Genomic DNA, 12,009 nt, shown 5'->3' on the forward strand with positions numbered 1-12,009 from the left:
ATGGAGATCTGTCTTGAGCCTACTTCACCACAGGTCATGTCTTCTACAAGTGGATGGGCTTGTTGCCCTATGTGACTGATAGCCACAAATATATGGGGGACTGCAGCTAGTGACAGAGGTCTAGTGCTCAGGAACAGGCAAAGCGCCTATAGTCCCTTCAAAGTTTCCAGGGCTTCAAGCCTTCGCTCAACCAGGGACCGAGCTACCTTTTATGGTCCCACAATGACTGACTGACTGATCTTCCTCTGGGTCCTGTATGATGGTGTCTCCATATGTGTATGTTCAGCTGACACATGAAAGAATCTGAAAATGCCTTTTCTGTAACTGAAATGAGAGCTTTTGAGAAAACAAGGATCTCTACACTGTCTGTTGAATGGGGAAATCCAGGTGCAGTGAAACTAACTTGTACATTATATATATCAGGATAGACAGAAATTCAAAAAATAAAATGATTTTTTTGTTCGTCCAATAAGGACTATTTCTTTCTGATGTCTATTTCTTTTCTTTTTTCTTGCTCCCCACCCCAACCCCTTTTTTCTGAGTCAGTGTTTCTTTGGGTAGTGCTTGTTCTCCATGAACTCACTTTGTAGATCAGGCTGACCTCAACTTGGAGATCTGCCTGCTTCTATCTCCTGAATGCTGGGATTAAAGGCCAAATTGCAACTTAGTGGGTCTGTGTTGTCTGTGCTATTTTGTTTAGAAAACTAAGTTTCTTCTTTGTCTGTGAAATATAAATAAAAACCATCAATTAAAGTTTGTAGTGCTCTGACTAGTTTGTTCAATCAAAGATAAAATATTAGAAAGAAAGCCCTTTATGCAGATTTCATCTGGGAGATCTGAAGAGAAAACTGGCCACTCTCAGACAGAGGACATTCTGGGGGATCATTGGGGACCTCCATTTTGTCTCAGAGCTGACCTCTTATAAAGGATATACTCTTGTAACAGACTGGCATTTGATGTGAGTAGACACAGGCCAGGGAGATGGCTCAGTGCTTAAAGTGCTTTGATTCCAAGTGTGAGTGCCACCCACTTAAATGCCTGGTGGGGTGGCAGCCTGCAAGTAATACCAACCTCAGAAGCTAGGACAGGCTCTCCCAGGAGGAACTGGGAAAAAGGATGAGTCATTTTGCTGTGCTCTGTGTTTGACTGAAGGAAAGTGGATGATGAAGGATTCTTGACATCATCCTAAGTCTCGGGTCTGCAGATGAGGAGCATAAATGTGCAGATGTGTAGACATACACACGGGAACACGCACAGACACATGCCAACCCATTCACAAATATGCACACACATGAAAATAGAAATTGCAAAGAATTTCATAAGACCACTGCTTTCTTTAGAAAATTAGGAAAGATATATAGTGTACCCTGACCTGGAAGAAGGAGCAGCGGCCACTTAGAAATGAACAGAACTTGCAGGACTTGAGCCAGAGCTGACACTTGCATGACACCTGCACAAGAAGGAAGGACTCGGGAGCACTGAAGGCTTTCAAAAGCAAGCCCTTCAGCTGCTTTTGTGGACAGAGTTCTGAGACTGGGAGTGCTCTAGACATCTCCATCAATTTGAGTAGAGAGGGGCCTGTGTTGAGCCTACCTTATCATGGAACTGGACGGCTTTGATCCTGAAGACAAAGAGATACTGAGCTGGGACATCAACGACACGAAACTGCCTCAGAATGTGAAAAGGACTGACTGGTTCCAGGAGTGGCCAGACTCCTACGTGAAACACATCTACAGCTCAGACGACAGGAACGCACAGCGCCACCTGAGCAGCTGGGCGATGCGTAATATCAACAACCACAATTCATGGATCCTCAAGAAATCGTGCCTGGGGGTAGTGGTGTGCAGCAGGGACTGCTCCACGGAGGAAGGCCGCAAGATTTACCTGAGACCCGCCATCTGTGACAAAGCCAGGCAGAAGCAGCAAAAGAAAAGCTGTCCTAACTGCAATGGGCCCCTGAAGCTCATTCCTTGTCGAGGTCACAGCGGCTTTCCAGTCACCAACTTCTGGAGGCATGAGGACGCTTCATCTTTTTCCAGTCCAAAGGAGAGCGTGATCATCCCAGGCCAGAGACAAAGCTAGAAGCAGAGGCAAGAAGAGCCATGAAGAAAGTGCACATGGCATCCGCCTCCAGCTCCTTACGGATAAGGGGGAGACCAGAAACGAAGGCTCTTCCAGGTGGAATCCCAAGTCAGGGAAGTTTACCTTTAACTTGGTCATTTCAGGAAGGCGTCCAACTGCCCAGCAGTTACAGCGCACCTTTAATAGCTAACATCCCCCAGCAGAACTCCCTGAATGATTGCCTGTCCTTCCCCAAGAGTTATGATTTGGGGGAAACCACTGAGCCGGAAGATCCAACTTCCACCTTAGACTCTACAAAGCTCTATGAGAGATACAGATTCTCCAGCAGTAGGATCTACAGCAGTGAAGACCAGTTTCAGCCTCCTGTCCCTGGGGTGTACGGAGATTATGATGACCTGCAAGCTTGGAATAAAAATGCTGCCTTAGGGAGAAGTCCTACTGATGACACCTACTATCCATCCTACCCTCTGCCTGTGACCAGCTGGCCCTATGACTACTTTCCCTCTCAGAATTCTTTGGAGCACCTTCCCCAACAGGTTCCATCAGAACCACCTGCAGCCCAACCCAACAGTCATCCCTCGTGGCCCAATCCCGGAGGTGAGCCTTACGAAGAGAAAGTGCCTGTGGATTTCAACAGCTATGTGCCTTCCCTCACATACCACTCACCTCAGCAGGACCCCTTTCTGCTTACCTATGGCTCTCATCCTCAGCAGCAATATGCAGTGCCTGGCAAGAGCAACAAGTGGAATTTTGACGAAGAGATGGCATGCGTGGGCTTGGATAACTTCAACAACGAGATGCTCCTGAACCTCTGCTCTTTGAGATAACTCAAAGCTCCCCAACCCCTTCTCCCAGTTGTGATTTGTTAAAGGGCTTGGCAGGATTATTTTAGAAGATAGGTTTCAAGGCATAGCCTGAGAGGAATGTAGGGATCAACTGTAACAAACAGTAGACAAGGCCAGTGTGTTTATCCTTAGTAAGGAATAGAAACTCACCATGCCAGGTGTAATGGCAAACGCTTCAAATCCCAGCACTCGGGAGACAGAGGCAGTTGGATCTTTGTGAGTTCAAGGCCAGTCTAGTCTATATAGTGAGTTCCAGGAGAGCTAGGACTATGTAGAAAGACCCTGTCTCAACACCTACCCCCACCAAAATAAAAAAAAAAAAAGAAGAAGAAGAAGAAAAGAAAGAAGAGAAAGAAAAAGGGAAAGGGAAAAAAGGAAAAAAAGAAAAAAATTTTTTAAAAAGCACTTGGTTTGGGAGCAAAATAGTCTCTGATGCCTCTGTTCAAGTGCTAACTCAGCCCCTCAGCAGGGCTGTCTGGAGGGTCTTATTGTGGCTTATGCCTGTCGGTTTAGTATTTCATCTATACCTTTTTGGGAGCTGAAAAGGAAGGAACAGAAAGAAGACAGAAGGGTTGTGGACATGTGAAGTTGAATACTTTACCAAAGAAGTGTTTAATACTTTGTTTAGTTTTATTTTTTTAAAATGGGTTTCTAGATCTGTGACTTGTAAAAACAAGAGGCCCGACCTTTTCCTATTTATAAAGAACAGAAAACAGACACAGGATGAGAGTGGGATCCACTGCTCCTTCTTCTCCTCCTGACTTCCCCTTACACAAGGGCTAAGATGCTGTTCTATTCATTTTTATCCCTTATGGTGTCTCCATGTCAGATTCGTCTGTGAGAACTTGTTTAAAAGTCTTTGTGAAGGGCTGGAGGTGTAGCTCAATGGTTGGCAGTGTGCTTAAGATGTTGAAGGCCCTGGATTCAATCCTCAGCAACAAATTTCAACATCAAAGCTTTGTTGGGCACAGCAATGCACACCTGTAATCCCAGAACTCAGGAGGCTGAGGCAGACAGATTGTGAGTTCGAGGTCAGCCCAGGGGACGTAGTGCAACCCTTTCTCAAACAAACTTAGAATATTCTTTGTGGACACTAGGATGCATGGCTACAAGGTAGAACATAAACTCAGTGTGTGGTGCTGATCTGGGCCTCAATACCAAAACCCCGAACAGCTAAATAAGGAACTTCTGTTTCTTAGTTAGCTACTCAGTCCCTGTTTGAACTAGTTTGAACTAGTTTGCAGTAAAGTAGTCCAGCACAAAATCTGGAATGAACCTTGCCATAAGCAAGTGTTTTCAAAATAATCTTTGCCATTTGATTAGTAACTAATGTTTGATACAAGATTCAAAAATAAATGATGTCTCTTGTTGCTCTGCCATTCTGCAGTACCCAAGCTTCCTTGTCTATTCCATAGATTAATGGCATTTTCTAGAGACATATATATTATTATACATAAGATATAAAATATATTGTTTTCTAAAAAAAAAAAAAAAGAAAGAAAATTAGGAAACAAAATGCTTAAGCAAATGGGTTGATTTGTGGTTTGGCGAAACCAGAAAGTAAAAAAATCATTTTTCCTAGCAATGTTACTGAAGGAACCCTTTGGCAGGGCACTCACCTCTGCACTTCAAATTGTGTATGCCCAAATACTTATTTTTAAGTACAAACCAAACACAAAGAGATCCTTTATTAAACACGAAAAAGAGACAAGGTAGATAAATCTGAATTAGGCAGAAACAGCAGCAAAAAGCTTAAGTGTCAATTTTAAGACATAAAAAGGGGAGGTCTGTGTGAGAATGAGCTAGGACCTGTTGGTGAGTTCTTATTGGATATTTTAATCAGGTTAGTCAAAATAATGCATTTTGATGGCTGGACCTTGGTGTGTTGAAAGTTTGACTCAGGAATGAGTCGGGCATAACAAAGGGAACAGATAAGGGAATAAACCTTGGAGGCTAGCTTTAGGAATGCAATCTACTGGTTTGGCAAGGGAGAGGGGAGTGGAGAAGGCAAACCCTACAGGTGCCATGTTTGCCATACTTGGGCCTGTGTCTGCAATGCTCAGGTCAGGCCTGCTAGAGCCTTTTAGTTACAATTTTGTAATAGAGAGGAAATCAAGAGAAGGTACCTGGGTGTGAAGTTTCTCTGAGGATGCAATTTTCTCCTCTGACAGTGTCAGGGCTTCAGTTTTTCTCTTCCCCAGGCGTGAGACTGACTCCTGGGCAAATATTAATTCTTTGCATCTATTGCATTGTTGTTCCTTGTTCTAGAGTCCCTAAAGAACACCAAGAAACCAACTTTGATGCAATCGCACTAGGATCTTTACTCAAGTTTGAACTGGGGCAACAATCCTGTCTCTGCCACAGCAGAAAGATGTAGGACCCTGAAGTGTCAGGGGCAGCCCTGCTTATACACTGAAGGCCTAAAGTCAGCCATAGGCCTGACTTATATGCCTGCTAACAAAAAGTCTTGGGTCTGTGTGGAAAAACACTGAAACAGGTGGCTATAAGCTATTGTAAACAAGCAGCTTTGGTGGAAATTTGCCAGCCTGAATAGTCATAGACCTTGGGTAGCCTTGGTGGATAGTACCAACTTAGATAAGGACAAGTGAACCATAGGCAGAGTCATAGTGAACTGTCCCTCGAACCTTCACCCAGCTGACACTCTGTTCTGGAAGATATCTGTACTCCCCCTGAATACCTACACTCCTGCATCATCCCCTTCCCCACATCCTGCCTTTTTGTGTATATAACCCCAGTGTGAAAAAATAAAAATTACAATTTGATCAGACTATAGACAAATTGTCATTCTTTGCGTCCGCCTGTTTCCCCCATTTTCTCTTTCAGGTGACTTCCCCGGACCCTTGTTTAATACCCTGCTGGACAGGACACTGAAGGGCTGCCATGCCCTGGCTGAAACTTTCTGTGTGCTGCTGTCTGACAAGTAACATTCTGCTGTTTCTAAGATCAAAACATCCTGATGTAGGCATGGTGCCCCAGAAAGGGAATTTACACTTGACAGTCCATTGCCCCCCAGTTGAGTTCCTGTTTGTGTTTTTCCTTCCCTGGCTTGGTGTATATATTGAACCTGCTCAGTAAAAGCTTTGGCATTCTCTTGTAATGAATGATCTGAGTCTGTTTCTTCCTTTAATCCCCTAGGCCTACACCGGAGCTTGGTACCATGGCAGCGCTGGTGCTGTCAGAAAGGGAGGATGATAGCTCAGCTCTCAGCTGGACAAGGCTTTATAGGAAATGAGGAGCAAGCAAGGGGGTTTCTCCTGGTAAGCATTTAATTGTATGACTATTGTAAGCTGACAGGTGGGTGCTCTGACGCAAAACCATGAGTAATCACAAACAATCTGAAAGTACAACTGAAACAACCAGACTAATCTTTTTAGCTAAGGAGTAACTCTGATGTATGAGCCAAGGACAATCCATGGAGTCCTTCTGGGTATTTTGGTGCACCTTGGGTTCAGCTATAGGTCAAATTTCTTTTAAGATGGAGACCAGTGACGAGATGGAGTAGGTTTGGTCTCTCAGTATCAATACTCTAATTGTGAAAAGGAAAGGACAATGTCTCTCTTTAGAATATATGCTCTCCCTCCAGGACAGTTACACCCTGACACCTCTTTTCCTGTTGGTCTCATGCTCATGGCTCCTGGGGAAGCCCATGGCAAATAGGAGGTGCTGGGAACTTTGTTGACCTGATAACCATGGAAGCTCATTGAGAAGATATGAATGTGGAAAATTATTAGTCATTCCTTCTTTATTTCTTTATGTTATTTATTTACTTATTTATTTATGTCTAGCTCCCTGACAATGTGGTGATCTTCAGTCTTTTTTCTAAGTAAGCAAGATATCCAAAGTCACATGATGGGTGGATTATCTTTTGAGGGTAAGAAGTTTATTAGAAGTACTGTTAATACCAGGCACAGACAGCAGCATGTTGGGTCTCTGAAGAGAGATCTGGCCCAAAGGGGAGAGTGCTGCCCTTATTAGATTTTTCCTCAGGGAGGTGGATAGAATGGAGACTGAGAAATTTCCTCTTTTTGTTGCAGTTGGGTGTTTTTAGAGTTAAATAGGGTTAGTCATTACTTGGGGTCCACAGAGAAGGGACATAACAATGTAAAAAATAATTTTCTTTATTTTTAAAACTTGACTATGGGAATTGTCGCCAAAATGGAAAAGCTTGAATAAATGGGATAGCCATGGTGAAAAGTTAGAACCCATGTAAGAGAATGAAATGAAATGTACTTGATTAAAAAGAAAAGGAAACAGATTGTGAGAATGAGAACACTGTGTAGCTCTGATGTCTGAACTGCAACTGTTTGTTAATGCACTGCTGTGAAGGTAGAGGACATACATTGGATGTCTGTACAGAAAGAGAACCATTGACCTTCATATGAACCAGTACACAGTACCAATGACCCACTGTGCAAACCCATGAGACTCTGAAAGATTATATCACAAAGAGAAGAGAGAGGGAGGGAGAAGAGAGAGAAGGTTGAAGGGAAGAAGAATTGTTGGGAAAATAGAGAGGAGAGAGGAGTGAAGAGAAAGAAGATAAACTCCTTACCTCACTATTTGTCATGATGGCACTGAGGAGTGTCAGTTTGGTTCCTGGTAGGCAGACAGATAAGGGCCAGTAATAGATAATAAAGCAAACATACAGTCCAGCTACAAAGGCTTTAAGACCTGTCAGGCTTTTTCTTGTGCCAGGAGGGCCTCCAGCCTGTGCCTGGTCTCAGAAGCTAAAGGCTAGATCAAGACTTGTTTACACCACAGTTGTGGGCCCATCAACCTCTCTTTCTTTGTTCAACCTGAACAAGCTTAAAGTAGGGGACTAGGACCCCTCAAAGATCTTTAGAATAGTCAGCTCTCAAGCAGACACTGGGCTTCAACTTTCCAAGTCCCCCTTTGCTTTGCAGAGTCTCTCTCTCTCTCTCTCTCTCTCTCTCTCTCTCTCTCTCTCTCTCTCTCTGTCCTCACAGTATGTGTGTCTTCACTGTATGTGACCTCAAACCTAATAAAAGCCTTTTTCATTCTGTCCAGTGTTTCTTTCTTCTGTGTTGGATATTCTTTTCCCTGGGAAGATGCTCAAGATCTTCTTGCATTTTTGCCTTTAAATATCTTTCCCTCACCTGCCTTCCCATCATAGTCTCATATTTGGTTCAAAGACTGTTGGTCTGGTAGTAGCTTTAATAAATTGTAGTCCATACTGCATCTGTGGCCTTTTCCCATGGGTCACAAACTCTATAACAGTAACAGTAGCATAGTTCAATATCCATAATGCATTGCAACTGCAGATCTGATCATGCTACCGACTTCTGTGATAAAATAGACCTTATTAGAAAGTTAGAGTTTGAAAAGAGGAATAAATAGGCAAGACTACATTGTCATGTAGTCTGTGGTTGAAGCTTTCTCCAAGGGGTGGTTCTGGGACTGATGGTGACAGCAGGGACCATACTGAGGTGACAGGCAGAACAGGTGGGAAGGTTCAGAGACATATTTTCCAGGTAAACTATGCTTTCACAAACATTTCCTAGAATTTTCTGAAAGAAAAAGAAACTGTAGTCACATCTCTGATCCACTGAGCACAGAGAGAGAAAGAGAACAAAAGCAAGAGGGTAGTGGGCTTAATTATTGCTGCTATAACAGCTTTAATTACATTAATTGCTAGCATCACTGCTTCTGCAATTGCTTTGACACAAAAGCAATTGTTAAGACAGCTACTTAGGTTAATCATTTAGCAAAATATGTTACTAATATGTTGAATATTCAAGAGGATTTATATAGACATTTGGAAGAATGGATTGATGATATTTATCTTATTCAAATTGTTGGAAGGAGGTTCAGAATTTAAGGGTAAGGAGCCATCTTGAGTGTCATGCCAAATACCATTGAATTCATGTTAGTTCTAAAATTTACAGTGGTAGTCATTATAATTAGGAAAAAGTTTAAAGACACTTACTGTGTATTTGGCATAATTCTAACACCTCTCTGGATGTTTTAACTTTACATAGTGAGCTTATGAATTTAAAGAATGATGCTCTGCTGAACATTGATACAGTAGATACTGGTGATAAAATTACCCATGGCCAGAGGTAAATATTTCTATTTTGGTTAAGCTTCAAGAATGGCATATATAGCTTGATTGTGCTAGCCCTTTTTGTCCTGGGAATACTTTTATTCCTGCCCATCGAGTTAAAGCTTGTCTTTAACAACATCAACATGTTGGCAGCCAAAGTACATGGCTTGAATCTGAAAATCTGCACAGAGCCTTACCAACTTAAGACTGATGTGCATTGCTTTTGAAAATACATATTCCATGATGTGTAAGGAAGGCATTCTTATCAGAATGACCTAAGATAGACTCAGTCTTGTTAAGGAAATAAAAATGGGGAGAGGCAGAGGGCTTTTGGGGGTGCTTGGCAAGAATCTAACATGGACCAAGGACAAGGAAATGTGCTGCTTGGCAGAAATATGACATTGGCCAAGGACAAGGAAATGGGCTTCTGGCAGGAATCTGACATTAGACTAGAACAAAGAAGTAATTTCAGGCAGGAATCTAAATGTTAGGTTAGAACAAGGAAGTAGGCTTCAGACATGAAAATGACTTTGGGCTAGGTTAGAGAAGTAGGCTCAGATATTTTGGTCATTCTGATAAGCCCTTAGAAACAGTGATCCTGGGAGTGTTCACAGAATTTTGTTTATTGCCTTGCTTGTTTTTTGTCTATTTGTGTTTATTGTCTTGCTTGTTCCTTGACCATTTGCATCTATTGTATTGCTAGTCCCTCAACCTAGAACTGACCTTAATAATTGCAAGTAATTAAAATGGTATAAAAGCAAAAAGGAGGAAGAGGAATGGGATAGGGGGGGTTCTAGGGAAGGGAAATGGGGAAAGTGGATGACATCTGAAATGTAAATAAATAAAATATTCAATAAAAAAAGAAAGATGTTAGAACACACTCTGTAAACACAGGGCATTTGAGAGCTAGCCCCCTTCCCCAGTCATGTATCTAGCTCAGAACACTCTGGATAAACTATCTGTTTAAGTTTTAGGATTCTCTAGAGAAACAGAATCAAGGGGATAAAAATATTATATATATGATATGATATATATGAGCATATGTAATATTATTTATTAAGTCAGCTTTAATTTAGTAACAAGAGGTAAATCACACAGGAGATGGTGAGTCTCAGTATTTTTCTTGGTTCTTGAGCCTGTAACTTCACCTGATGGAGTAGACTCACCGTAGCTATCTCTCACTGGAGAACATAACTGGTAGGTAGTCCACAGGCATATGCCTCAGTAGTCCCAATGTTCTTCTAGAAGCCTGGAAGTTTCCTAGAGAGCCACTGGTTCTGATCTCAGCAAAGGAATCAACCTTAGCAGCAGGAACAGAACAAATCAACCCAGAGACAGCAGGGAATGCAATTAAGCATGAGGCAGGATGGTCTTCCCTCTGACCCACACTTTTAACTTGGATTCTTACCATTAGAGGCCACCCACAGTCAGGTGGGTCTTCGCATATCAATCAAGATAGACAAATCTTCAGTTGAGGTGTCCCACTCAGGTGATTCTAATTCGTGACATGTTGCCAGAGAATCCAACCACAATAGTGGTCTCTAATCTATGTTATAAAACATTAAGAATCTAGTTTATCTTAGCAAAAAGTAGCATTTCAGAGTCCCACTGCCTGGCCTATCTCTCGCTTTAGTCTACTGAGTTTTACTCTTGAACCAGGGAAGGATCTCAGGCAGCCTTGGGTCCTCTCTAGGCACAGCTCAGGTGCAGAGAGAGCAGTTTAACCCCACTCCCTGCAAGTTGTGTTTGAGTTTTTCTGTTTATCCTGGGGAGGAACTGCAGTGAGCTGATGGGCAGCTTTTACCAAAGCTGTGGGTGAACAGACCTTCATGGCTCTGCATCCCTTCAGGAATGCCACTCACACAGCTCAGAGCATTCAGGAGTCTCCCTGTGATGCAGTGCAGTGCAGTGTCTTGAGGATGTGGAGTTGATGCAATTTCTGGACTCTCTGGGTCCTCCATGGCTCGATGCTGTGAGTTCTTTGCAGCACAAATGTCCTGTTGCTTAACAAGGCTGTACCCCTTTGCTTAAACAGCAGATCCCCCATGCTCCCTTGTCACTGTGGTTCCCTTGTCCGTGGGCCAACAAAGTATACCTGCACAGCATAAGGGAAGATGGAATCTGGGATTCTGGAACAAGGAGGCTTAGCAAACACTGGGATGTTCAGTACAGGCCATAGTGACCCAGAGCTGAAAGCTCCAGTGCTAACAGTCTGACAGTGAGGTGTTTACACATCAGTGTACCAGTGAGGCCTGGACAGGAGCATGGTCTCCAGACCTGCCAATGGCAGCACGTGAGAAAGGCTATTTCCCAGGCTCTATTGTGTTTCTTTAAGGTCTAACCTGGTTATAATTGTCCTTCTGCATCAACACTAGGGTTCTCAGCAGTTTTGGAACCCAGCTGTATAATATAGTTATTGACCCCAAGTGTCCTGCTCTGGTGACTTTACTTGTCTCACTGCCATCTTCACTCTGCCCTGCAAGCTCAGCTCTGATAAGTCACCTCCTAACCTCCACCTACCCTATCTTTCTTTCATGCTCTAACTTTGGAATTAAAACTGAAATACTGATTTCTGACAGTAGCATTACCTAAAGTAATATTTCCAGTGCAAATGTCAAGCTAAAAGTCACATGGCAGGAATGGTGGAATGGGAAAATGGTAAGAATCTGCTGTCTACCTTACTAGAAATCTGAACTTAGGAGTATGCAGTGCCAGACTTCTGACAAAAATGAAATGCATTATTATAGTGTTTAATTTAATGTTGTGATACACTAGAACGTTATGACAAATGTCAGTTTGGAGGGGAATGCCTGTAATCCCAGCATTTGGCATCCCAAAGTATCTCAGTTCAGACTGTTCTGCCTACAGGCCACCATGTCAGCCTATGCTACATAGAAAACATGTTCCCAACTCTAAAATTTATCAAGGTAAAACAGTTTACAATGCACATACCTTTAGCTCATAGAGAATAGCTATAGAATGTATTTTCTATACTTC

The 12,009-nt window shown here is 42.7% G+C and overlaps 1 pseudogene; it reads left to right on the plus strand.

Annotated features, from left to right (window-relative positions):
- Window positions 1-1,599: 1,599 nt before the first annotated feature.
- Window positions 1,600-2,909, plus strand: LOC117713477 (chorion-specific transcription factor GCMa pseudogene; annotated as a pseudogene).
- The last annotated feature ends 9,100 nt before the right edge of the window (window positions 2,910-12,009 follow it).

This window comes from Arvicanthis niloticus, chromosome 8 (assembly GCF_011762505.2).
Source record: "Arvicanthis niloticus isolate mArvNil1 chromosome 8, mArvNil1.pat.X, whole genome shotgun sequence".
Taxonomy (NCBI): domain Eukaryota; kingdom Metazoa; phylum Chordata; class Mammalia; order Rodentia; family Muridae; genus Arvicanthis; species Arvicanthis niloticus.